General features: G+C 44.5%; 1 long non-coding RNA gene and 1 pseudogene across 1 annotated transcript in view; both read left to right on the top strand.

Annotated features, from left to right (window-relative positions):
- The window catches only part of LOC114635013, an 85,573-nt gene that overhangs the window by 26,088 nt on the left and 33,032 nt on the right, over window positions 1–26,453 (top strand). The gene's annotated exons all lie outside the window — the stretch shown is intronic.
- On the top strand, window positions 4–136 carry LOC114635162 (annotated as a pseudogene).

Genomic DNA, 26,453 nt, shown 5'->3' with positions numbered 1-26,453 from the left:
CCCCCCCCCCGCCAATGGGCAAAGAGACACCTTTGTTGGTGGAATTGTTCTTATATCAGTCAGGGGCAGAGCAAGTGGCACTCCTTTGCTCATCCTAGCTTGGTGGCCAAAGATGGTTTATGCCTAGGGCTCAGAAAAATTAAATCAAATTCAGGCAGTGCAGAGCTAGAGGAGGAAGACAGATAGAGACCTGTGGATCAGAGGTCTGCTGTTCTACACACAGCACAGGTGGGCTGTAGACACCTGCTTGCCACCGTGCCATGCAGAGTGGACAGAGGATGTCATCCAGGGCCCTGCCAGCTATGTAGCTAGCCTGCAGCATGAGCTGCCATAATGTGTGGGTATGTGGTGGTCAGGTGGGAGAGAGAGAGGGGAGAGGAGCAGCCTGAGCATGATGAAGAAATGGAACTGGAGACTTGAAGATGGAGAGTGTTATGAGTGGCCAGCCCTGCCACCTGGGGCCATGGTGGGGGCTGGGTCTACCGCTACACAGGGGCAGGGGTTGATGTCCATGGCTCATCTTACCACTAGAGAACATGGGGCTGTCCCTTGTTGGGGCAGCTACTGGGGACCATAAGAATGTCCAGGGGCTGCTGTTCCTGCCCCTCACTTGCAATGGCACTCTGGAGAGCTGGCCTCATCTCTCACCTGCTACAGCACTCCGGAGAGTGGGCACTGTGCCTCATCCAGACAGCACAGTGGAGCTGACTCTGGTGAGGGTATAGGTAAGCCAGTCCCAAGGGGATGAATGTGGGGCAGCTGAGCCCAACACTTATCTGCTGTGGCTTGGCACAGGTGCAGAGGTGATGCTCCCTCCCAGCCTCCAGCAGTCAGGAGAGGTGTGAACTGGAGCATGCCTCTCTTTTGTCTAATGCCTTCCTTTAGTGGCTCCCACCTGCCCTCAGAATTAACTTTTTCTGAAAATAAGGCCAGCTCAGTTGTTTGGCAAACCCTGTGCTGACAATAACTAAAAGTTAAGAGTGTTTTTAAAACTTTCATTTAAAAACATTGAATTACCAATTATATGATAAGGAACAACCACATCAAAAGGTAAAGGAAATTAAGAATCCAGATAGTCAAATAGTGAGTTCAGTTCCTTCATCATTTCCTGAAATGGGTCAGCCAGTCACAGGCTCACAAAGAGAATGGAAACAAGAATCAAATCCCTAAAAGTCTCAAGGGCGGGTGTGCAATAAGATACCCATCTTCAGCCAGGCAGTGGTGGTGCACTCTGGAGGCAGAGGCAGGTGGATCTCTGAGTTTAAGGCCAGCCTGATCTACAGAGTGATTTCTGGCACAGCCAGAGCTACACAAAGAAACCCAAACAAAACAAAACAAAAAGATAGCCATCTTCTACAGAAAGCTGAGGGCGGCGTGTAGGGTATATCAAAGGGCAGATGTTGGATTGCCATCTCAGGAGTTTAAAACATGTTCTTAGCTCTGTGACGATCAGGACATCGGAAAATAATCTCTCCCCTAGACATTATAAGCACAAAATGGTCGTCTAATTAATAAATTCTTAAATTTATTAATTAAATTCTTTGGAACTGAAAAGGCCATTCATTGCTATGAATTTGGTTCACTATGGCCAAACTCTGGAAGTACATGAGGGCAAAAGTAAACCCAACTCGTCCGTTTAGAAAATGCTCCTAGGTTTCAGAGATGTCTCAAAAATAATGTTCAAGGGCAATGAGTAAAGCACAGTTGAAAATACCAAGGTACAACTGAAAATTAGGAGAGATAATTCATTCTAAACAACAGACAGAAAAGAATCAAGCCACCGGCTCCATACTGAGTTAACAGAAGCATTATGGAAGATGTGTTTGCTCAAAGGTAAATAAGATTTTAAAATATTTTCATGGGGGCTTACAAAGGCACAACCTAGGGTATTTGAGATGGAAATAAGATTTTTAGAAATGACAACTAGAGTAATAGTGGCTGAGCTGATGGGTTTTAATGGCAAACAGGAATTGGTGAAACAGAAGCTCACTCAGTATCTAGAGAGTACTACCCCTGATGGAAGACATATAAGAGGGATTGGGAGTGAAGAAACAGACCTGGTCTTTAATTCAAGATTTACACGGGTAGGAGAATGAGGCTGAGACAATGTATGAAGCAACAGAGGCTGAGAATTTTCCAGAAATGCTTAAAGACAGTTTCAAGAGTCCTTCAATCCAAACAAAACAAGAAGACAGATATCGACTCACGAACGTGGCATGGTGAACTTTCAGACCCCGCGGATGGTGGGAATCTTAAAAGTAGAAAAAAGACAAACATGTGGCCTTCAGTGAGATGCAGGTTTGGCAACAGCCAAACTCTTGAAGCTGCTACATCAGGAATAAAGTCTTAGTTCCTCGCTGTAGCCCTAAGGTCTCGTGTGCTCCGTGCTGTGTGCTCCGTGCTGTGTGCTCCATGCCTGGGCTCCGTGCCTGGGCTCTGTGCCATTGGTTCCGTTGGTTCCATTCTTCCCCATCACATGCTATGCGTTCACTGGTTCCCCTCCTTTTCCATGACAGATCCCACCCACTGCTCCATCTGCCCAGTTCCCCATCCTCCCTTGTAGACACGTTTTTAGCAGCTCTCCAGGGATGCTTTGTCCAACCAACTCTTGTCATTCTTTCTCATTTCTCTTTTCTCTCTCCTCATTTGGTGTCTCCCCTGCTAGACTATACTCCGTAAGTACCAGAACCATGATATTCTGTACACATCATTGCACCCAGCATCCTGAAGAACCCACGTGCACGAACACAAGGAAATTTGGGAAGAAGATATTTTTGTTCAGATACTTCTTGTCCTTTCCTAGATATATTTCCTTATTTGATCATACATCATTTTATGTTTTTCTTTTTACAGATATAACAACGTTCCATCTTCTAGTTCATGTTTAAAATTACCCATATAACATAAACTATTCACCATGTGTATAAGCGTCCTTCCCTAAGTTCATTTCTGATGCCTTCATGATTGTCTGTTATAAACATATCATAATTTATTTACTCAAACCACTATGGCTTGCTGTTTAGATTGGGCCTCTAAATCTTGATGTAACTAAGTCATCTTCTCTTATGCCTTAGCAATTGAACCAAAATAAAAATGCAAAGGGGGGAGGACATATATATATATACATGCTGAAAATATCTACCTGATATTTCTGTGTTCCTGCCACTTAACTTCCCTACCCAAGGACAGTCTTACCTTTCATACCTGTGACCATTTAAATGGAAATTTTATTAAAAAATTTTCTCCCTCACAAGTTTTACTGTAATAAACCCAGTCTATCCATATTGTTTGTATAGGGTATGTATATGTGTATTCATAGGAATGTATGTATGAGGATGTATGTGAACGTATATACATGTGTGTGTGTGGAGATCAGAGGTCAGTGTTGGGTGTCTTCTTCAATTAGTTTCTGTTTTATTTTGGGAAGAACCAAGTCTCTCACTGATTCAGGCAGAGTCGATGGCCAGCCACACCCTCCTGCCTCTCTCTCCCCAGCACTGCAGCGTCTGGTGCTGAGGAGCTGAACTCAGAGCTATGTTTGTTTCTTTGGTTGATTTTTGTTTGTCAACTGATTTTTAGTATTGCTCTATATCAGTTCATAAAGGCTAGTCACATTCTTCTAGGTGCTATGTTTTTGTATGACACACTTAACTAGTGCCCTATCATTAGTATGAGCTAAAATAAGCTCCTTGATGTGGAACTAAATTTTTAAAACTAAGGTCTCATATGCCCAGTCTGGCCTCTAACTTACTGTGTAGCCAAGGAACGCATGTACCACCACACCTGGTTATATATGTTGCTAGGGAACCGAGGGCAGAACAAGCCTTTAAACCCTCAAAGCTTGCCCATAGTGACCTCTTCCTCCAGAAAGGCCACACTTCTCCAAAACAGTTCCATCAGCTGAGGAACAAGTGTTCAAATGCTGGCGACTGTGGGAGACATTCACATTCAAAACGCCACACTTGGTAAAAAGCCCACCTCAGCAGTTGTAGACGTCTTCACCAGCGACACTTAAAAGTATGGCTTCCCCCACACTCATCGCCAACATCTCGTCCCACTTGAGATGTTTGCTCTGGTGGTACATGGAGAAGAGTGTCTTTTCTCTACATGTCTTTCATTAGCAATGGGATCAGTGACCTTTCTGCTCATCTGAAAGCCATGTGTATTTCCCTTCCTGTGGACTGCTCATATCCTCTCTCAATTCCTAGTGAGTAGCTGCTCCTCTTCTATTGATAGACAGACACTCTTTAAATACAAGCTGTCTTTCACCTACCCACCATGCTCTGAAAGCTAAGAGTTTTCATACATTCAATAGGAAAGTCCTGTAGTCTAGAACTTAACGTAGAATAATGTGAGTTTTTATCCATCTCACTTAGTGAGGCCACTGGTCCATTTGCTGCAGCAGCAACGAAGGTTCTGGTTATAGGATACTGCCCCAGAAACTACTGGAGGAGGTCTACAATATACAATATATTCACAGGATGCTCTTTCTAAAAACAAAATTAAAACCCCAGTGTGGTCTCAGATTCTTTAAAAACTGAAAAACATTGAGAAAATCGTTTTCCTTTCTTTTTCCATATTGCCGTTCTCTGTGTATTTACAGGCAAGAACAAACAAACAAAACTAACAAAAATAAGAAATAGGAAAAGTAAAATTTTCTTACTCCAGTGTCCAGTCCAGGCTTAGAACTGAGGGAGCCTCGGCCTCCTGGGCCTGCATGGATTTCCCTGTGGAAAGTATCGTAAAAGCATCTTGGAATCAGAAATGACATGAGTTCGGCCGATGAATCTGCTCATGGAAGTATTAGTCATTATCACAGCTTGGGCTGTATTTCACATGATAATATTTTTTCTGGCTGCTTAGCACCTAATAAATTATATACTTATGGAAACAAAAATGAAGTCATCTTTATAAAAAAGCTTTCCTCACTTTCAGATCATAACGGATGGCCCCCTTGCTTTCTCCCAGGGCCTTCACGGATTCCTTTTGTCCTGTTTGTGACCCACCTGGAGTTCATTTTGGCATAAGTGACAAGATAGAGATCCAAATGAATATTTTATCAGATGGTTGTTCAGGTGTCTCAGCTCCACCCATGGGTCATTCATCCACGCTTTGTTCATTTGAAACCTCGACTTCATCTTACACTACATTTTTACGCTTTGTGAATTCACCTTTTGCACTGAGCCTGTTGCTTCCTATTGTGACAGTACATACTGGAGAGATTCTACCTCTTTATACCCCTGTGAGCAGCAGATGGGTAGCTTGCCCTGGCCCAGATCCTTGGAAAGACTCTCTGTTCATATTTTTAAGCCTTTTTCATTTTTCAAAATAGAATACAATTTAATAGTCTTTTACCTCGATGTTTATTACAATCAAGCCTAGTGTTTGTTTCTGTAAATGTTTATTTGGTTTATTGAACACTTTATTTTTCTTCTGTTATACATTAGATATTGACTGTTTTTCTTGTATATGTCTAAGGGGCCACCTAAATTATCCTCAATGCTAAGGGCATTTTTAAAGAAACACTTCCAGGGGTGCAGTTGATATTAGGAATATCAGAATGGGCTCGGTGAAAGAATCATTCTGAAATACTCTCTGAGAGAACTACAGGCCGAGAGTCCTTCAACTGGGGAGGTTGAGGGAAACAACAGTATCTGGTTTTGTCTAAATGTTTTTGTCTCCCTGGTTCACGTGTTGAAGTTGAATGCCCTGTGTGATGGTATTTGAAATTAGGACTTTAGAAGTAATTAGTTTGTGAGAGTTTCTTCTTAGAAGAAAAGACAGCAAGGAGCCAGCTGCTTTCTTCTGATCTCTCCTATATGAGACCAGAGAGGCAATCAGCCTGTTGGCTCTGAAGACACCATTCAACAGACCTCAGCCATGTGGGGACCTTGACCTTGACCTTGAAGCTTCCAGAACTATGAGAAGCTTGTTTTGAGCCATCTCTTTAAGCCACCTTCTTGTAGGACTACATCACAGTAGCCCTAAGTGTTTAAGACGATATCCAACATTAGCTAACCACCAATACGCTGGTACTTTCAAGTTTCTGTTCGTGGTATAATCAAAATAATTTTATGAATTATCATCGCTGCCTTTCCTGAGATAAGGAAACTCTGGCTTGGGGGTTAAATAATGACTTAGTACATAGGTAGGACATTACAGAAACACCAGCAAAATCCAGCTCTCATCTGAGTAAAGTGACACACACCTATGACTTTGGAGGCTGAAGCAAAACGACTACAAATTTAAGGGCAACTTGGGCCACATAGTGAATTCAGGGTCAGCCTGAGCTACATAACAAGACATTGTATCTAAACTAAAATACAATAAGCTAAAATAGAAATCAATGTTAAAGTCTCAGTTTCCTGATATTTCAGTATTCTTAATGTTTTCCTGTCTTGAAATTCTCTTCTCCCGTGACTCCACCTAGTGGAAAAGATATATTCACACACAAACTGTAAGGTGGACAGTTTGTCTTTAGCTAACTGTGTGTCTGTCATACAGATGGACAGGTATCCTGTGGACTGTGCCACCCCATCCCCAGCAGTGTCACTGTCCTGTTTCTGCCCAGGTAATCAGAGACCTTGACCGGGTACCCACTGCTGGGACCTCTCCTGGCACTGCTCTCAGCTCTCGACATGTCCTTGAACCCTTCCCTTTTCTCTTTGTCAAAGTGTCCCTGGCCTTAGAACTAGAAGCCACAGTTTCTGGTAATTTATTCAACTAAATTGGGCAGTTGTTAATAAATGCTAATGAATTAATACATCATTCCCACAGAAGCCAGGAAGTGGACCAGTGAAGAGAAAATTGAGCAAAGTTTTGCAACCAAATGACAAATAACAAATCTGGATTTCTAGATAGTGTGGGATCATCTTCCCAGGGATCATCCTGAGGAGAAAAGAAAGCAGTGGTCCAAGGCCTAACAAAACAGGGGAAGACAATGTGGAGGACTAGCTGGACCTCAGCTGCTGTGGACGCTGACTCAGCAGACATTAGCCTCCCAGTCACAGCACACATCAAAAGCTCTGACAACCTCGAGGTGAGATTAGTGAGATGGAGCAGCCCCTGGAGGACCGGAACTTCCAAGGGGAAGGTGCTCCTAAAGCCAAAGCAGAGTGTACTCAGCTTAGACCTGGAGAACCTCTCCAGTCCCTTAGCTTTTGCTTACTGATCCAGGCTCTGGAAAGAGAGGAAGGTTTCTTTGTAGACTTCTATCACAACAGAAGCCTCTCCAATGCTCACGATTCAAGGCAGTTCCTGCGGTGTTGCAGTAAAAACCTCAGAGAGGAAGCTGGATGTGGAATGGGGGAGCATCCTTATGCGACCCATTGCAGATTGCAGATGGCAAGGATCAATCTGATAGGCCGGAGAGATGGCCCATCCTTTCAGAGCACAACTGCTCTTGCAGAGAGCCCAGGTTTGGCTCCTGGTACCCATGTTGGGCATTATAACAATCTGCCAGTCTAATTTCATGGGGCATGCTACTTTTTTCTGGTCTCTTCAGACACCTGCACACATATCCTCACAACTAAAAATATAGTTAATCTTTAAAAGCATGACTACTATTTTCTTGGCAGATAGGAGGTGAGCAAATTCGAGATGGTCTATAGAATTTGTAATTACCATAATAATACAATATCTTCCAAAATCATTGCTCAAGGCTGCAGGTTCTCTCTATCCTAGACTTGTCCTTTGAAAATGACTGGTGCTTCTGAGGAATATAGGAGGTGAAGGCCCAACTCCATCACAGCCACAGAGATCCTGAGTCTGGAGGCGAGGCTCTGAATGAGACAAGCTCTGGGGTCCCCTCCTGCCAGATGCTCCGGCGATTGTGTTTAGCTTTATCTGAAGTGATGGACTGCTCTAAAAATGGGAGAATGAGAAAGGATTAATTACCCAATCGAATAAAACCTTTCCGAAGTGGAACCTCTGCTGTGTTGTTCCCTCCGGTGCCCCTTTACCCTCTTGATGAGCTGTGGTGTTCCAAGGCCACCGTGAGGTTTAAAATCATTTTGCCATGAACAAACACCCTGAGACAGGTGAGAAAAGTATCCCGTCTTCTTGTTATTGAGTGAGAAACTGAGGCCTAGGGAAGCTGCTCCAAGTATCTTGTGCTGACCGTCTCCATAAGACTCAGGATGCTGATGAAAATGGTGTTTCCCTCCCAAGCCCCATTGCATCGGATAGATGCATTAAAAGCCTCCCCAGGAAGACAAACCCTGGCACCGGCAGGTAGCTTTCCATTAATAAAGCAAAAATATAAATCCTCTTGGTGATTCTAGATCAGGGCTCTGCCCCCTCCTTCCCCACCCCCACAGGAATCCACAAACACATTTTTAAATAACAAAAGAAAATTGAGTACCCGATGCAGTTAGCAGTGGCCCCATGGGGGCTGAGGAGGCCAGAAAAGCAGTCTATTATTTTGCACCTGTCCTGCCCGATAGCTCATTGTGCGGCAGTGTTTACTTAAAAAGCCGAGAAGGAAATCATTATTTGCTCTTAGTCCTGCGATTCCCGTGGCTATGCTCTTTGGAGGAAGTGTTTTATTTTATTTCTTTTTTTTCCCCCTCCTCTTTTCCCATGTTTGAGTTGCAAGAGGTAAAAGCAGCAATGCCTGGTGCATCGGATATGGGGAATGAGCACCGGGGCCAGGATGGAGCTTAGCAGATGTCTGCACTGCCTCCTTTCATGTCTGGACAGCGATGAAAGGAAATGAGCTCAAAGGGAGAGATTCTCGTTCCTCTTTCTCTCTTGCTATGTCCAAAAGCTGCATGTGCATTACATATGTACATCATCTACGCAAGCATACAGTAAGTATCACACACATACATACATACATACATACATACATACATACATATGCTGACATGTGTATGTACGTATAGACAGCATGTTATCTCAGCATACTTTCATTATGCTATGCAATGAAAGTCATATGAATATATTCCACCTCCCTCCTCAAAACCAGAAGAGTTAATGAATGCTGTGGATAGAGGGAAGAAAAAAAAAAAAACCCGCAACCTGGCAGAAAATAAGAACAGAAAAAGAGTCCACCCTCTTTTAAATGCTCTAAGTATCTTCTGGTTACGAATGCCTTTCCCTCTAAATGGCTGTGTTTGCTCCACTAGATTGGCAGCAATCAGCTTTACAAGTGTTGGGGAAAGATTTACTTGAACAGATGAAAGAAAATTATTCCTTCCTAAATGCTGGCGTCCACCACAGATGATGTAGCATTCGCCTGCTTGGCAGAAGGACTGTGTGTTTTGAAGAAGCTTGTTTTCTTAGAAAATATGGTCCTTGGGCCGGAAGGACAATGTCATGACCAGGCTGATAAAAATGTGACTGTTGAACGTTATAAGGTGTTAAGGATGGGGCTTTCAAAGTGTCGAACTTTTGGTAAACTCCAACAGCTGCTGTTGTGGTGGAAGAGAGAGGCTAAGACTGGCTGCCTGTGTTAGGCAGATGGTGTGTCCTAGCAGCCTTGGAGAAAGCCAATTCTAAAAGGGTTTACACCATCACCTTATCCCTGCCCTGAAGAGGAGAAAAAAAATAGTTTATCTATGTTGCACTGTTGAAGCAGGGATACTTTGACTGGTCCATCAATGAGCACTTGATATTCCATTAATAAATCCATTACCTGCCAAGTCTGATAGCCTCAGTTTAATCCCTAGGACCAGCATCATGGAAGGATGGAGAACATTGACTCCTGAGCTGTCTTTTAATATCTATAGGCACACTACAGTACATGTATGCCCACATACATACATATAATAGATAGATAGATAGATAGATAGATAGATAGATAGATAGATAGATAGATAGATGTAAGATTTAAAAGAAAGAATGAGAACCAGCAATGCAGTGAGCCAGGCTTCAGTTTGGATAGCACACCTTCCAGAGATGATAGCTCGCACTGGAGCGAGCTCTGAGGCCTGTGAGGGAGTAAGTCATACATGGATCTTGGCACTACATTTTGGGACGAGGTAACAATGAATGCAAAGGCTGTAAGGAGGAGTTATCCTCGGCATGTTTGAAAAATAGCAAAATGGCAGCGTAGATGGAGGAGGATGAGCAGGAGCCAATGTCACAAAGATAATGGAAGTGGAAAGGGAGATCACCTCCAGCCCAGCCTGTCCCTGTCAGCCACAGTAAGAAAGATGGCTTGAAATAAGGGCAGGAGGAAGATGGAAGGTTGAAAGTTGCCTTGATGTAGCAAAGGAGAAGACAGCAGAGAATGAACTCCATTCCACAGAGAGAAAGACTGGAGAAGCATTGGAAATCACGGAGGGGAAGATGGACAGCTGGGAAGTATTGAGAAACAGGAGGACAAAGGCTGAGGGAGGAGGAGACAGCATTCATCTCCATCAGTGACCCCTAAGCAATGAGAAGAAAATCAGAAGCTTCATGGAAAACTAGCCCACCCTGGTGAAAACAGAAAAGTCCTACACACAGGATAAGCCTACTGTTCTAGCAAGTCTCAAATCCAGTCGGGTTTTCTATCCAGCCAGGTTTCCTTTCCTTACTCCCAAGCACGCTTGGGAAATAACAGATGTCTAAAGCATGAGCTACCCTAGGGAGAGCTGCCTGGTCCATGACTGCAAGGCTAAGTAAGTGTGGCCAGAAGATGCCCCTAATGTGATAGGCCAGCACTGGAGAATCCATCTCTTCTGTCATTCACCAATTCTCAAATTGCTGCAGTTGGGTACCATCTTGAAAGGAATGTATTATTTTAAGCCAAGCTATGCTGGAGACCTGATAACAAGAAACAATCACACATCAATGGGCCTGGAGTTAGCCTACCACAGACCCAGAGTGGAAGACACTCTAAGGACCAGTCACGGGGAAGATGAGAGCCAAGCTGGAACATAGCAAAAACCTCAGGTGTACATTCTGAGGCTAAAAGATAAGTCCATCGCCTGAGGATAACCAGAGCCTGAGCACCCCAAGCATGAGGTCAGAGTGCCCAGCCTCTTATACCTCCTGCCTGCCACAAGGTTCCTTGCCAATGGGACAGAGAATTCTGCAGTCGCCTGTAGTAACTGACCTCTACAGTGTCATTCTCCAGCAGAGTGCTTAATGCTGAGCAGGCTTTGAAAGCACATGGATTGCCCCACTAAACACACACACACACACACAGATTCAGTGATGAGTTTTCATCCCTAACCTCCAAACACACTTGAGATACTAAGCGTCTGGTGCATCAGTTACTGTAAGGAGAGGGAACATGGACTGTGAAGCTAAGTAAGTGTGGCCACAGGATGCCCCTGGTGCTCAAAGGAGGCAAGGCTCTAGAAGGAAGACAGCAGGACAGCAGGGTTGGACATCTCTGACTACTCTAGGCTCAGCACCAGCTTAAAGTAGGAAAGACAGGCCACGCTGACTTCAGCTCACACCTGTCCCACAAGCCAGAAAGAGTCCACGTTCAGAGAAGGAAGCTGTTTGTTGTACTTCACCTTCTTAGACTACTCTACTTTCTTCTTCTTTTTCTTCTATTGTACCTTGGCTAGTATTTTACTTTAAAAAAAAAAAACTTTCATGACTTTAATTTTTCACCCTTCTGCTTACATGTATCCAACGTCATCTGAATTTTTTTCCTCATTGTGTTGCCAAGTTTCTTCCCTCTCTTCCCTTTTCTCCTGTCTCTGTTCCTGTCATTCTCACCCATGATGCTTTTCTTCCCTTCCTCTATCTAACCATATATTTAATGTCTTTTTTTGTTTCCATGACCCTGTTTGTTATTTAATTCATTTGTTTTTCAAATGTACCTTAAATAATTTTAACTTTATAACATACTCCATATTGTCTTTGCCAGTTTTTATTCTGTGGACACTGGTGGTATAGTAGTCATTTTAATGTATTATGTTCTGTATCTTCTTGTTGCATATAGTGGGTTTTTTCCATGAGTGGTAATGAAGACTGAGCCCTCCAAAGAAGGATGCCTACTGAACAAATAGTTAAATAAAACTGCAAGGAACAGCCAAACAGACCGATAACCAACTATAGCATAAACGTAAGGAACATGAAGAAGGAAAGCAACATGGCGCCCCCACCAGACTATGTAACCCCTTAACTAAAAATTCCAGTGACATTCAAATGATTGAAATGGGGTGGGGAAATTGAAGTTATTCAAAAAATAACCAGTGAGGCAAAGCAGAAGCAAAGGAACATATGAATGAAGTGAAGCGAGCAACTGAGGACATAGCTACAGACCCAGCAGCATGGATGAGAAGTTCAGCATGGAGACTAAGACCATGGCAAAGCAAACAAAGCAACACCATGCTGGCAACGAAAACCTCAGTCAAATAAAAAGCACTATCATAAACATCACTGATAAAGGTCTGGAGAGATGACCCTGGCAGTTAATAAAGCATAACGTGCATCCAGAGAACTGGAATCTGGTTCCCAGCACCAGGGAAGGTGGCTCCTAACCACCTGGAACCCCAGCTCTAGGGCTTCTGACACCTCCTCTGGCCTCCGTGGGCACCTGTACTCTCATCCACATACCTACACGCAGACACGTGATTTAAATTAAAAATCTTCCAAATCACCAAGAAGTCAGTAGTCAACCAGGGAAGAAAGCATCAGTGATGGAAGAGACAGCTAAGGAAATACTACATCCAGTTATCAACAAAGAAAATGAAGTAAGCATGGCCATAAGCTAAAAGAATTTTGACGTCTGCTGAAGAGACCTAAGAATCCGAGGGTATAAAAGAAGAACTGAGACAAGACTCCAAAGATGTAAGAAAATTCAATGAAATTAGAGAGGAATTTACCAAATCTAGGGGAAGAAATGCATATTCAAGCACAAAAGGTTTTTAGAACCCCAAATAGACATGACCAGAGAATAACCCCAGCACAACACACTGCAGTCAAAATTCTAAGAGTACAAAACAAAGAAACGGCATTAAAAGAATCAGGAGAGAATGCCAACTCCCTTACAAAGGCAAGCTCATCACAATGGCATTAGACATCTCAGCAGAAAACCTTAACGCTAAGAAAGCAAAGAGTGCTGTATTCCAAGCCTTGGAAGTAAGTAACTGCCAACAAGAATTACTATATTCAGAAAAGCTATCTTTTAAAAAAAAACAAAAGAAATAAAGACATTTCAAGTAATTTATGACCACCGAGCTAGTGTTATATCCAAAAGAGGATGCCAGACCCAAAGGAGGGACCCAGTAATCTCAAGTGTAAGAGCCAAGAATGGAATAGGTGAACAGAGGAAAACTAAGAAACAACCAATGGTCCCCAGCTCAACAAACCTGCAAGCACTGAAGGGAAATTCGAGGATAAGAAGAAAAAGCCAGTGCGGGGTTATACGGGGTGCAGGGGGTGGGTGTGTGACACACTGCTTAGCTAGTAAAAGCCTCACAACCTGAGTCTGATCCCCAGGAATCCTATTTGGAAGAGGAAGTCCCAAAAGTTGTCCTCTGACCACCACAGACACACATCTGCCATGGCACACATGTACCCACACTCAAATACAGATTTCACACAACCATATTAATAAGTAAAATAAATCTATGGAACCAAGAAGAGCCAGTAATGACTGACCCAAGCAGGAAAACAGCACAATGGCAGGAACCAGCTTACCCCTCTCAAATGTACAAAACAGACATTATAGAACATAAAGGAATATATATAGGTACAGGGACAATGACATAGGTCACTTTAATACCTCATTCCCAGCAGTAGCTAGATCTTCCAGACAAAAATACAACAGACTTCAGAATTATTCTCTGTTTTCAATCAAATAGACTTCACAGAATTTTTCACCTGGCACCTTAGAAATACACATTCTTAGAAGCCAATGAAATTTCTCTTAAAATAGATCACATATTATAGGCCTTAAAGCAAGTCCTGACTAGTAGGGAAAAAAAGATAATTTCTTATATTTTAGTAGATTGTAGTGGACAAAACCAACCTAGAAATCAATAACAAGAGAAAGTATGTACATGTATGGATGCTGAATAAAACACTCTTGAACAACCATTGGGAGGAGTCAGGGAGGAGGCCACAGTATCCCTAGAGCCAAATGAAGAGGAACCCACAGTTAACCAGAGCCTTTGGGACATAACAAACATGGGTTGAAGAGGAAAGTTAACAGGCATGCGAGCTTACAGGAAATGGAGGCAAAAGGAATCATACAAAAACACCATCAAACAAACACTTAAAGAACACAGACAATCCCCAAGTCAAACTGACCAAAAAAGAGGGAAGACCCAAATTAACACGACTGGAGATGAAAAGGTACCAGTAGCCACAGATCCCCATGAAATACACAGAATCAGTAGAGAATGCTTTGAAAAAAAATATATTTAAAAAGAAACAAGAAAGTCTAGAAGAAATGGCTTGATTCCTAGATACATACGACCTACGAAAATTAAATCAAGAAGAGGCAAAGAACTTAAATAGAGCCGTAACAAGCAAGGAAGTTGGAACCGCACTAAAATATCTCCCACAAGGAGAAACCCAGAACCAGACAGACTGACGGATACATTCTAACTCTAGCTAAATGTTACCAACGATGCTCCTCAAGCCACCTAAAGTAGAAAGAGGAAGAACTATTGAACTAACCTGTGATGCCAGCATTATTTTAATGCCAACCCCTGTAAGGACACAGCCACCATCCGATAAACAGAAAAGCAAAGCATCTTGATGAAATTTGCCCCAGCTGAATTCAAGAGCACAAGTATGTTTCCTTCCAAGGATTCAGGGGATACCTGACATAAGAATCTCAAAAATTAAAAGATACTCAATTAAGTGGATAAAGTACACTTCAGAACAGAAATCACAAGGTCATCCACCTCAACAGACACAAGAAAGAGTTTTCAGAAAGTTCACATCCCTTCACGAGAAAGCTCTGTAGACTACAAATGCAGAGAAAATGGCCACTCTGAAACTGTGGGGCTTCACACTAGATTTTACCCTTTCATGGTTGAGTATAGTTTTATGCCCTTATCCTTCACTCAAAAGCAAAAACTTCTTGACAGAGTTAAAACTAGAAAAACAATTAGCTTTGTGTTTGTTACCTACACCCAGTCCTTCCTCACCCTTGACAACCACCCCTTCAGAGTCTCCACTTTAGCTATAGAAATTCCTTGAGATGTATAGACTTTGAGTCTGGTTAGCTTCCATATGTGATGGTTTTTGTTATCGAGTATTTCACAATAAGTTTTAACTGAAAAAAAAAAAAACAACCTATGAATAGAACTGCAACGCATCACAATAAAGGCTAACTACGACAAACCTATAACGGATGTTATACTGTAATGAGGAAAAACCAAAGCATCCTCTCTACAGCACCAGGAGCTACACAGGGTGTTCGAAGTCCCCGTGCTTATTTAATACAGCATTACAGCTATGAGGCAAGAGAATGAGATAAAAGGGGTACAGATAGGAAAGGAAAAGGTGAAATCATCTCCATTTGCACCAGAAAACGCTCTGATCTGAATCCATTATATTTGGTGTGCTAACTAAAATAAAGAAATAATAAATACATAGATAAACCAGTGAATGAACTCATAAATAAATAGTTAGAAATAACAAGACAAATGCAGTGGACTTTTCTCCGACTGAGATGTGAGCCTGGTGAGGATCAGCACACAGAGGATCAGCATCTGGTTTACATTTCAGTCAAACCCTGCAGATGTTTGTTGCGGGGAGGTGGGCAGAGAAAGAGGTTATAGCAATATCTAGGTAAGGGATGTTGCTGGTTTGAACTCAAAATATGGCGGGAAGAAAACCCAACACTCTTACGGAGTAGGAATCTGAGCTACACAAATGAGGATGTGTTGACTTAATACACTAGTTGTTTATTTATTCAGTTACCATACCAGAGCCAAAGGCTTGTGTTCAGGAGAGGGTCGATAGAAAGTTAAGTCAGACTCAATGTCCTGTTTTCTAAAACAAGGAAGTCTAAGCAGGGAATGTGGCAAGTTCAGTATACAGAGCAGGATACACAAGCAGAAAGGTAAGCCTGGCACAATACCCTGTCAACTTGTGACAAATTAGCTGCTGGCACAGTAGTCTCCACCCTCAGGATTAGTCCGTGCCTTTCTCCCCCACACCATCTAAATGCCTTGCTAGGTGGCAGTGAAGTGGGCACTCTCCCTGACATCGAGTGGCTCTGACATTCTCTAGGGCCCCACATTCCTGCCTGAGTCCTCTCCTTACGCAGCACTAGTTGAAGGGTTTGAAAGCCTTTCTCGTTTTTCCCAGTTCTGTAACGGCAGCAGGTCAGTGTGCCCTGAGGGACACTGCCTCTCTGACATGGCATTCCATGGCCTTCTTTACCCCCACCTGGTCTCTACCGACTTGCCCATTCTGTCTTTGTAACTCACAGTTCAAACTGTATGTGAGTCCTTCAGGTTCTGCAGAAAGACATGAGGCCTCTCTTCCCAACTTCCTTTTGCCATCCGGTGCCTGGCACTCTGCATGTGTTCCTTACTTAATCTGTGGGCACACCTCTTTCTTCCTCTCTGCTTCTCATTGGCTTTCCCCTCTGGTTGTGGAGCACTCCTTCCATCCTCCACTATAATAGGGAGCACTTCTTCCCTCCACTAAATGAAACCCAGTCATCCAGCTAGGCACTGTGGTGTCCGTCTTGCCACTCCAAAGATACCTTTGCTGCGTGTGTGCCGTGTAATCAAACCTCAGCCACCCACATGTGGCTCTGGGGAGGCTGAAGCACACCGAGTGTCGTGAATTGGAAAGGTAAATGCTTGTGTTTATTGAGCTAAGTAGCATGTAGTATTAAGTAAATTAACCAATTTCACTTGACCTTTCTAAAATATAGTGACTAGAGCTGCTGAGATGGCTCGGTGGGGAGAGGTATCCGCACACGGGCCTGATGACCCATGTTTGATCTCCAGATTACACATGGTAACAGGAAAGAACCTGGGAGTTCTTTCTCTGATGTGTACACACAGAGACATACACACACATGCACACACACACACAGAGACATAGACATACAGACACAGGCACTCAGACACATGAGCACACATGCACATGCACACACATAGATACACACACACAGACACACACAGAGTTAGACATACAGACATAGGCACTCAGACACACACACATGAGCACATGTGGACATTCACACACAGACACACATACAGACAGAGGTATATATAGAGAGAGACAGACAGACACAGACAGACAGACACAGGCACTTAGACACACACAAATCTGCACACATACACACACACGCACACATATCTATGCCTCCCCAATACAGAGATTGCAAGCTGTATTTAAAAAAAAAAAAAAAAAACCATGAGCTCTGAGGCTCTGACTTAGGTCCTCAGGAAAGACGAGCAAGCACCTTACTGACTAAGCTCTTAGGTTTTAAACTGGACTCGTGACTCACATTGTATTCCCAGGTGATACTGCAAATGGTACTTTCCATACCTGTATGTAACTCTTCAAATACATGTCTGTCTCCTGCAGTATAGAATGTTTGCCCCCTCTGCTTCCTACCCTGATAGACAGTGTCTCCTTTGAGCCAAAAATCCTTCCTTCCTTAAGTTGTTTCTCCTGTAAAAATATGGCAGCAGCGATGAGAAAATTAATAATATTAGAGAATAGGAAGCATTCATATTCATTCATAGTTCAGGGCTGTGAAAAGGACTCTGGGGAGGTCTGTGACAGGCCCATAGTAAGCATTTGCCCGCTGACAAAATGAAAGTCTTTTATGAGCAACAGGAAGACACAGAAGATTGGGCAAAGGCAGCTGCTGTCATCATGAATAACACACTGGTCACAAGTAGCAGTAACTTGCAGACTTCCAAGCTGTTGTGTTGTCACACTGTGTGTCATCTTGAGCTGTCTACAGCTATGTGCTTGGCTTGTTGTTGAGGGTTGACAGGAGTTTATAGCCCCAAATGCCAGTGGATTACAGCCCCAATTTTGGAATCCCCAGAGCAACGCCTGCTGTTTTCACATTTTCCATCTCAAATCCCCAAGCCCAAACCTCTCACATGCAAGAGAGGAAACCCAGCTCTCCTGAGGGTCTTCTCAGTTTACATTTGCTTTTTGTCTCCAAGAGGACAAATCCTAGGGAATGGGGCTAAGGCCTTCCAGAGTTCTTCCGAATTGTGGCCTGAGAGCTTTAGTCTCTGGGAACACACCACTTTGGAAACCAGCAAGGAGCTGGCCACAGCACCCAGCCTTGGGCTTTGATCTGAGGGACATGAGCCCTTTGATGAGTGTGGACCAGAGCCAGCCTTGTGGGGTAATTAAGTCTCTCTGCCCCTCCCCCCCCCCAACATAATAAAGTCCAATCGGCTCCTTAATTGCATGTATAGAAAAGTGAACTTCCTGGGTTGATGTATCAAAACTGTACTATGTATGCAGTGGGAAGAAGGAGAGAGTGGACCTTCTTAGTAGATAGAAGCAGAACCAGGATTGGAACAGGAAGCCTCAAATACTCAGAAGTACGTCTTCGTGAGGCCCTGTGGAGCCTCAGACACCAGGAGACTACTGGAAGGTGTTTCAGATAGTTTGGTCCCGCACTGTTACTCTGTACGCAGGAAGTCTCAGGTCCACAGATAAGTGGTTTGGTAGCACCCACTTTGCATTATATCAGGTACTTAAGCGCCCCCTATACTCTTACTAGAATTATGATGTAAAAGCAGTTTTCCTTTGCTTAGCATTTGATTCATCCATTCATTTATTCATCTACTCATCTTGAGACAGAGTCTTGCTATAAAACTCAAGCTGGCCTTCAAATCACCGTGTGGCTCAGGCTGGCCTTGAACCCACAGTCTTCCTTCCTTGGCCTCCAGAGTGCTAGGGTTACAGGTGGGCTCCACTACACATGACCTTCTGGAATTTTAAGTAGCTCCTTCTAACTTGTCTTTCCTGGGTTCTCATGACAAACCTTTCCAACTAAATGAAGCTTTATCAAGAATCCTGATCTCAGGGTGGCTCCGCGTTTCCCTGAAGTCTCACAGAGCATGGTAGAGCTGAGAATACTGGCAAGGCTGTGTCCTTTCCACTTCATTGCTCAGCTTTCTCATTCTCAGCTTTTCACTCATTCATTCATTCACTCACTCATTTGTTCATCCACTCATTCATTCATTCACTTATTCACTCACTCATTCATTCACTCACTCATTCATTCATCTACTCACTTATTCATTCACCCATTCATTCACTCATTCATTCACTCATCCATTCATTCATTCATTCATTCATTCATTCATTCACTGAGCTCTATTGAAATCTCAGAGTGAGATTTGGTATACGGTCACTTCTTTCTCAATCTTTAGTGTCTCACCTCCAGGACTTACTTCCCTTCTCATGGAGTCATTAGCTTTTAGACTCAAACTGAATATGATCTGGCTTGAGTTGTAGGAAAATGTCTTTTGTGGAGCCAGGAATGAAGGACCATTTCAAGAACTAGGAGCAAACCCTTGAGGGAGGGTTTGCCATAGAATGTAGCTGCTGAGAGAAAAAGAACAGGAAAAATAACTCAGAGGTTTCGACGCTTAGTTACCAGGAACGTCCTAACAATGTGAACTGTAAAAGAGGTAGAGAACCCAAGGGTCCATGAGTCACTGGGGGAGAAATGTCTCACAATTTGTTTTGTGCATCTGGAGTCAAGGGGAGCAGAAGGCTGGGGTCAGCAGGGTGTCGCCTGTGGAGTCTATGACACTGCAGTCAAGTAGGGTCAGCCTGAAAATGACTTGGAGTGGCATGTCAGTGAGCTTTTCTTAGTAAGAAGTCACCTGACACAAGCTGCGTATGAGTTGGGAAAGGCCTCTTTAGCTCAGCTTGGGTGGTTCGAGAACACAACACGGCACTCACACTGCCCCCTTTCTCCGCTGTGCCACCTCAGATGACCACAGTGGGATGGGAGGGGGGGTGAGCCATTGATTGCATCTTGAGCTAGTAGCAAAGAAAGAGAAGACTTAAGTGTCTGAAGTCCCCGGCAAGGCCATGTCCCAGTGACCTAAGAGCCTCATTCTAAACTAAATTCCTCAAACCATCACCCGAGGACCAAGGTACCAATCACGGAGGAATCAAACCACAGCGGCTTCTGGGATTCATCTCTTCATGCTGTAGAGGAGAACTGGAATCTGTGGAGAAGGCTCTCACTTGGGTTATCTTTTGTTTGTTTGTTTGTTTGTTTGTTTGTTTTTTCTAGACAGGGTTTCTCTGTGTAGCTCTGGCTGTCCTGGAACTCACTCAGTAGACCAGGCTGGCCTCGAACTCAGAAATGCACCTGCCTCTGCCTCCCAAGTGCTGGGATTAAAGGTGTGCACCACCACTGCCTGGCTCATCTCACTTCGGTTATGATCAAGGCTCTACTTGGAACAGACTCTTCTGGGCTGGACCATTATCCTCAGGTCAGCATGCTTCTCTGTGGAAACCAGAGCAGAGGCTTCACAACACTACCGCCCAACTCTGTCATCCATGGTGACTGTGGTTTCAAGGCACACAACCATGCAAGGATATTGCAGGCGTATCCCTGACACCTCCCAGAAAGATGTCTGTCTCTTGGCTGGTGGTAAGAGGACTCTGGTGGCCCCATAAAGCCACATGGCACAGTGCTTTTTGCTTTTATTGCCTCCGTGCCTACCTGTGCAAAGCATGCTGTCAAGTAAAGGCTCCCTCACCACTCTTAGACCAGGAAAGAGCTGCCTCCCCAGCCTCTACTTCTCACTATAGCTCTGTCCTCTGCCCTGGGTTTTATTACGCAGTGAGTGATGCTTGCCTGGAAACACTTTCTTTATGACTTATTAATAAAAATAGAGAAAGGAGAAATGGAAAAAACACAAGGTAAGCGAGCGGGATTGTATCTAAGTAAAACACTTTTCAAAGTGTCAAAAGGTCTTTGGGGAAATAGGGAAAATCAATGAGTCAAAGTGTGAAGTGAGCGAGAGGCAGGAGACTGGCTGCAGGAAATAAGTCCTCGGCAGCAGCAATTCGAACTAAAGCAAAACACAGCAAAATAAAGCCTGACAAGACGCAACTTATAATCATCATCACCGTCTTCCTCGTTGGCGTCAGCATCACCACAACACCCTGTGTTGACATATTATTTTGAGACTGGATGGATCTACAAAAAAAAAAAAAATGACCAAGTCATAAGAGGGCTGAAAGAAGGTTGACAAAAATGGCAGATGGATCCAGGAAAACCAGAGACCAGGCCTAGCCCTGCCCATTCCTGGGCCCTTGTACATGCTGGCCTTGAGTCCTGCTGTAAGATATCTCAACACAGCTAGAAGTGTCTTGAAGTGAACTTGGCATCAGAGTAGAGGGTTTCCTTGCTCCTCTGGTAGTGTCTGCTCCCTGAAAGTGAGGAAGTAGCCACTAAGCCCACATGAAGCAAGAGGATCCAGGCTCATACTGAGTGAGGGACTTAGTAAGTTGTAAAGCTCACAGGAACCTTCTAAAGATCACTGCCCTATAATGGTGAGTTCCAGGGCTGAGTCTTGTACGTATGTGTATGCATGAGTGGTAGCCACAGGTTGATATCAAGTGCTTTCTTCGATGTTTTTTTAACCTTACTATTATGAATCGGGATCTTTCATTAAACCTATAGCTTGCTGATCCAGCTAAACTGACTGGCCAGGCACCCACCTCCCCAGTACTGAAGTTATAGGTGTGTAATAGGAGCCTGACATTTCCTTGGGTGCAGGGGATTAAACTCTTCATGCTTGCAAAAACAGTGCTTTGCTGATTGAGCCATCTCTCCAGCCCCCTAAAACCTCTCAGCAGACTTTGGTGAAATGAAAAAAGACAAGGACATTCATTGCCTTTACCTTTGTTTCTGGAAGTACAAAGTTCCAGATTCTAGGAGTTTCCCATTCCATCCCTATAGAAGTAAGTTTGTGCTGGGATCGGGTAGCCCACTCTATCCCGTTTAGCTCCCAAGTAAAGACACAGAGATACCAGATTTTATTAACAAGCTGGTAGCACTGTGCTGGGCAGGTTCTGAGCTATTGTAACCCAACTAGTCTACTAATAACCAGATAAATGTCCTGTTGCCTGGCATCTGAATCTCCCTCTGATCCCTGTGTGTACTCAGGGCAAGCTTCTCTTGGCCATGTGCTCATGGTCCATCTGGTGTCATGGTGTTGGCCTTCTTCCCTTCTCCTTCATCTTTCTCCTCCCATCTCCCCAGTGATCTCTCCTGAGACACCCTCCCCCACTCAGTTGCAAGTTCCACCTTCCTATACTCTCCGCCTTTTATTCACCAAACAGAGATTACTGAGGAGCATTCTTTACACACATTGGTCAATAAAATGCCCATATCCAGACTGCATCCTGATCTTGGGGCACAGAGCCCAGCATCTGAGTATGCGGTCCACAAGAACAACTCCAGTGCATTCTATCATGCTACTGTCCTGACATCTAGGGCAGCAGCCAGCCTGCAGGGACCTTCTGTCTTACTTAGCCCTGTGATGGCCATTCCCATGGCTTTCCCCCACCATGATTCTTCTGCCACGATTCACACCCCATCTTGGTCATAAGTCTCCCCCCTTGAAACCTCACCCATCACTCGTCCCTAAGAAGCACAGCCTGTCACTTCCAAATGGGAGTGATTTCTCTCACTCTGCTCAGCTTCTTATTGGGCACAACACAGTCATGCATATTTTATGAATATTTATACACATTCAGAGTGCATCTTTCCTGTAGGAGCAAAAGCCCACTATCAGATGGGACCTTGCCTTATTTATCTGAATGATGCCGGGACTAGGGATCTTGGAATGCTTGCCTTGCATGTAAGCTTGTAGCTCAGCACTGAACTCAGAGGATTAAATCTTAATCCTTCTCCACGGCCCACAGCAAATGCCACTTTGTTCAGATTATTTTATGTGTCTGATGTTTTGCCTGTATATATTATGTCTGTGTGCCATATGCTCTTAGTGGATCCCCAGAGACTGGGGTTACAGTCAGTTGTGAGCTGCCATGTGGGCACTAGGAATCGAACCTGGATTCTCTGGAAGTGTAGCCAGTGCTCTTAAACACTGAGCCATCTTTCTAACCACTGCTACCTTGTTATTTTCTTCCTTTTTTTTTTACTTTGTTTCCATTTATTTGTTTATTCATTCATTCATTCATTCATTCATTCATTCACTTTGCATCCCAAATGAAGCCCATACCTCTCCTTTCAGTACCCCTTCACAGTACCCCTTCACAGAGCCCCTCTGCACCCCGCCTCCTCTTCTCCTCTGATAATGAGGAAGCCCCCCCCCCCCGTACCAACCTACCTTGGCATATCAAGTCACTGCAGAACTAGGCACATCCTCTCCCACTGAGGCCAGTCAGGGGACAAGAATCTACAGGCAGTTGACAGCGACAGCCCTAACTCCAGTTGTTGGGGGACCTGCATGAAGACAAAGACACATATCTGCTACATATAGGGGGGCTAGGTCTAGCCTGTGTATGTTCTTTCATTGGTAGTTCAATCTCTTGGAGTCCCCAAATGTCCAGGTTAGCTGACTCTGTTGGTCTTCTTGTAGAATCTCTATCTCCTCAGGGTACCTCAGTTCTTCTCCCCAACTCTTCCACAAGACTCCCTGTGCTCTGAGCATCATCTAATGTTTGGCACTGGGTCTCTGCATCTGTTTCAGTTAGCTGCTGGGCGGAGCCTCTCTCAGAAGACAGTTATGCTAGACTCCTGTTTGTAAGCATAACAGAGTGTCATTAATAGTGTCGGAGATTGGTTCTTGCCCATAGGATGGGTCTCAAGTTGGGTCAGTCATTCCCACAGACTCTGCTCCATCTTTGTCCCTGAACTTCTTGTAGGCAGGACACAGTTTGGGTCAAATATTTTGTAGGTGAGTTGGTGTCCTTATTCCTTCACTGGGAGTCCTGGCTACAAAGAGGTGTCACCATGTTCTTAAAGTCTTACTTTATACACTCATTTGGAAGCAGCCTCTCTTCCCAGATTTTCTATGAACAGCATTAATGATGGTCAGCAGACATCTCTATCACTCCTCTGCAGAGATGACCAGAGTGTATTTCCCCACCCCCATCCCCTTGGAAGTTTATCAGAGTCACATGATAATGCTTTGGGCATTAAAATTAAAGCAGCAATGGCTCGTGCCACTTCACAGAGGACATATTAAGAGCAAGTACAAAGTTTATTGTGCCCTCATTCTCATGCCATAACAGTGGAAGCCCAGAGAGGGAGCCTTCCTTGGGCTGCAGTTCTTTAGAGTGAACTATTTCTGCAGCCCCCTGAGAGCCATGAGTGATGATTGGAACTCCAGAGCTGGTTGTCACTGCAGCACAATGTAGTCTTTCCTGTCTAATACACATGCCGTAACACTTCCGGATATTGTATTATTTGTGCAAATGCCATCTCCCTAATAAGTTGAGCGATTCTCCATCTGTCTATTCATTTCTGTAGTCTTTTACTTCTCCAACATTTATAGAGCACTGCCATATGTTAGGTATTCCATGCAACTGTGCTAGTTGCCGGGGACGGCATAATAAGCAATGGGTGGTTATCCGCCCTTCTCTGGGCTTCCTATCCGTCAGGAGAATGGCTAAGTGGCTAGGCAGTGAAGCCCCTGGGGAGATTTCAGACTGCTGGAGGCATACAGGGAAAGCATCTAACGTTTAGACGTTTAGGAAGGTTCGGGGAAGGATTGCTGGAGAAATTCCCATCTAAGTAGAGACTTGGAACAAACAGGGAATTTTCTGATGAAGTGGGAAAGAGAGGAGGACAGGAATGAGGCCAGAAAAGGAGAAGAGGAAGTAGGGAGGGGAAGGGAGGGAGGGAAGGATGGAGGGAGAGAGGAAGCAGGAGGCACCTTTGTACACAAGTGTATCCATCAATGAGGACTCGTGTGGAGCCCAGAGACTCATGCTGTCTTCCACAACACTTCTGCACCCCCGTTTTTGAAATAGAATCTCTCAGTGAGCCTACAGCTCACCGTTTTGAGTAGACTTGGCTAGCCGGTGAGCCTCTGGGATCCACCTGTGTGCTCTCAGTGCTGGGATTACAGACTCACACCTACCAGGGTTTTGACATGGGTGCTAGAGGGCTTGACTCTGGTTCCTGTCCATGGACAGCAGTCACTGTTCCCACTGAGCCATTTCTCTAACCCTGGGCACAGCATTTGTAAGGGGAAAAATGTATTTAAAAAAAAAGACAGGAAAGGCTCAAAGAACTGCATTTCATACAGTATGGACAAGCCTGGAGTCTGAGATGGGCTGGTCAGGGACGCTGGGTTCCTGTTTAGGAGAACCCTGCATACCAAGTTAAAGACTGTGGACTTTATAAATATAAAGGTGCTACAGAGCCATTGAAGTCCAAAGGGAGAGACATACTGTCTATGTGTCTTGAAATTTCCAGGTCATTTTGCTGTCAGGAGGAGTCAGGACGGGAGTTCAGCATCCACGGGAGCCCTTGAGGGTAGATTCCAGATCCAACTGGGTTTGCTGGCCCTCCTCCTTCCCTCACACCAAGCCTCTAGAACTGCCTAAGCATCTCAGACACGGTAATTGGGTAGAAAGATGACAACAGGCATGCAAGTCTTCAGCCCTGTCAGCAACACCTCCGGGCTCCAAGCAGTCACTCAGGGATGGCAGCAACACGGAGCGCAGAGGTAGAGCGGATTGAGGTGCCAGCATTCTGACATGAACAAACCTAATCAGGCCCCAATAACAGCCCAACAATAGCAAACCTCTGCTGGACCGTGCGGGGTGCCTCTATCCTCAGGAGACAGGCAACAACCAAGCAACTCCCAGAAGGCAACTGGCCACCACATAGCTGATGTCTGCTTGGAGGAGGGGGTTATAACACAGGGTCTCGACATACCTGCCAGTTCTCCTGGGTCTGCACCCTCATAAAACCTCCAAACTTTGGACGCATGGGACAAAGGGAGGTTCAACCTTTCCCAGGCTGTGGTTGGGTAAATAGACCCCAAAGTGCTTCTCTGTTCTTTCAGGCAGCAGAGTTGTGCTTTTTTCCTGGGAGCTGGGCTGTGGGCCGAGCCAGGTGCTTGGGAGCAGGAGGTCTGCTCACGCTCCAAGAGCCAGGCCGGCAACTCCAGAAGGCAAACCTTCAGTGTATTCCAATCTTCCAAAATAGAAAGAATAAAACAAATCACAGCAGATGTTCCAACATGTAATTATCAACTAATCAGTTCGGACTTTTTTTTTTTTTTTCAAAAAGGGAAATTTCAAAATAGCTTCCAGATTTCTAGGCAGCTCTGGTGGGAAGCTGGCTGGCTGGCTTGGGAGGAAATGACTATCACAGGGCTGCAGGTGCCCAGGTGGCAGGGAGTAGGAGGGGCAGACCCTTAAAGGGCCTGGAGATGCTGCTGAGGAGGAGGAGGAGGAAGAGGAGGAGGAGGAGGAGGAGGAGGAGGAGGAGGAGGAGGAGGAGGAGGATGCTGATGCTGATGCTGATGCTGATGCTGATGCTGATGCTGATGCTGATGCTGATGCTGAGTGAAGCAAGCAGGGAGCTGCTGCCG

This window comes from Grammomys surdaster, unplaced genomic scaffold (assembly GCF_004785775.1).
Source record: "Grammomys surdaster isolate TR1022 unplaced genomic scaffold, NIH_TR_1.0 1164, whole genome shotgun sequence".
Lineage (NCBI taxonomy): Eukaryota > Metazoa > Chordata > Mammalia > Rodentia > Muridae > Grammomys > Grammomys surdaster.
The sequence above is the reverse complement of the archived record's forward strand: the minus strand, read 5'-3'. Positions and strand labels throughout refer to the sequence as shown.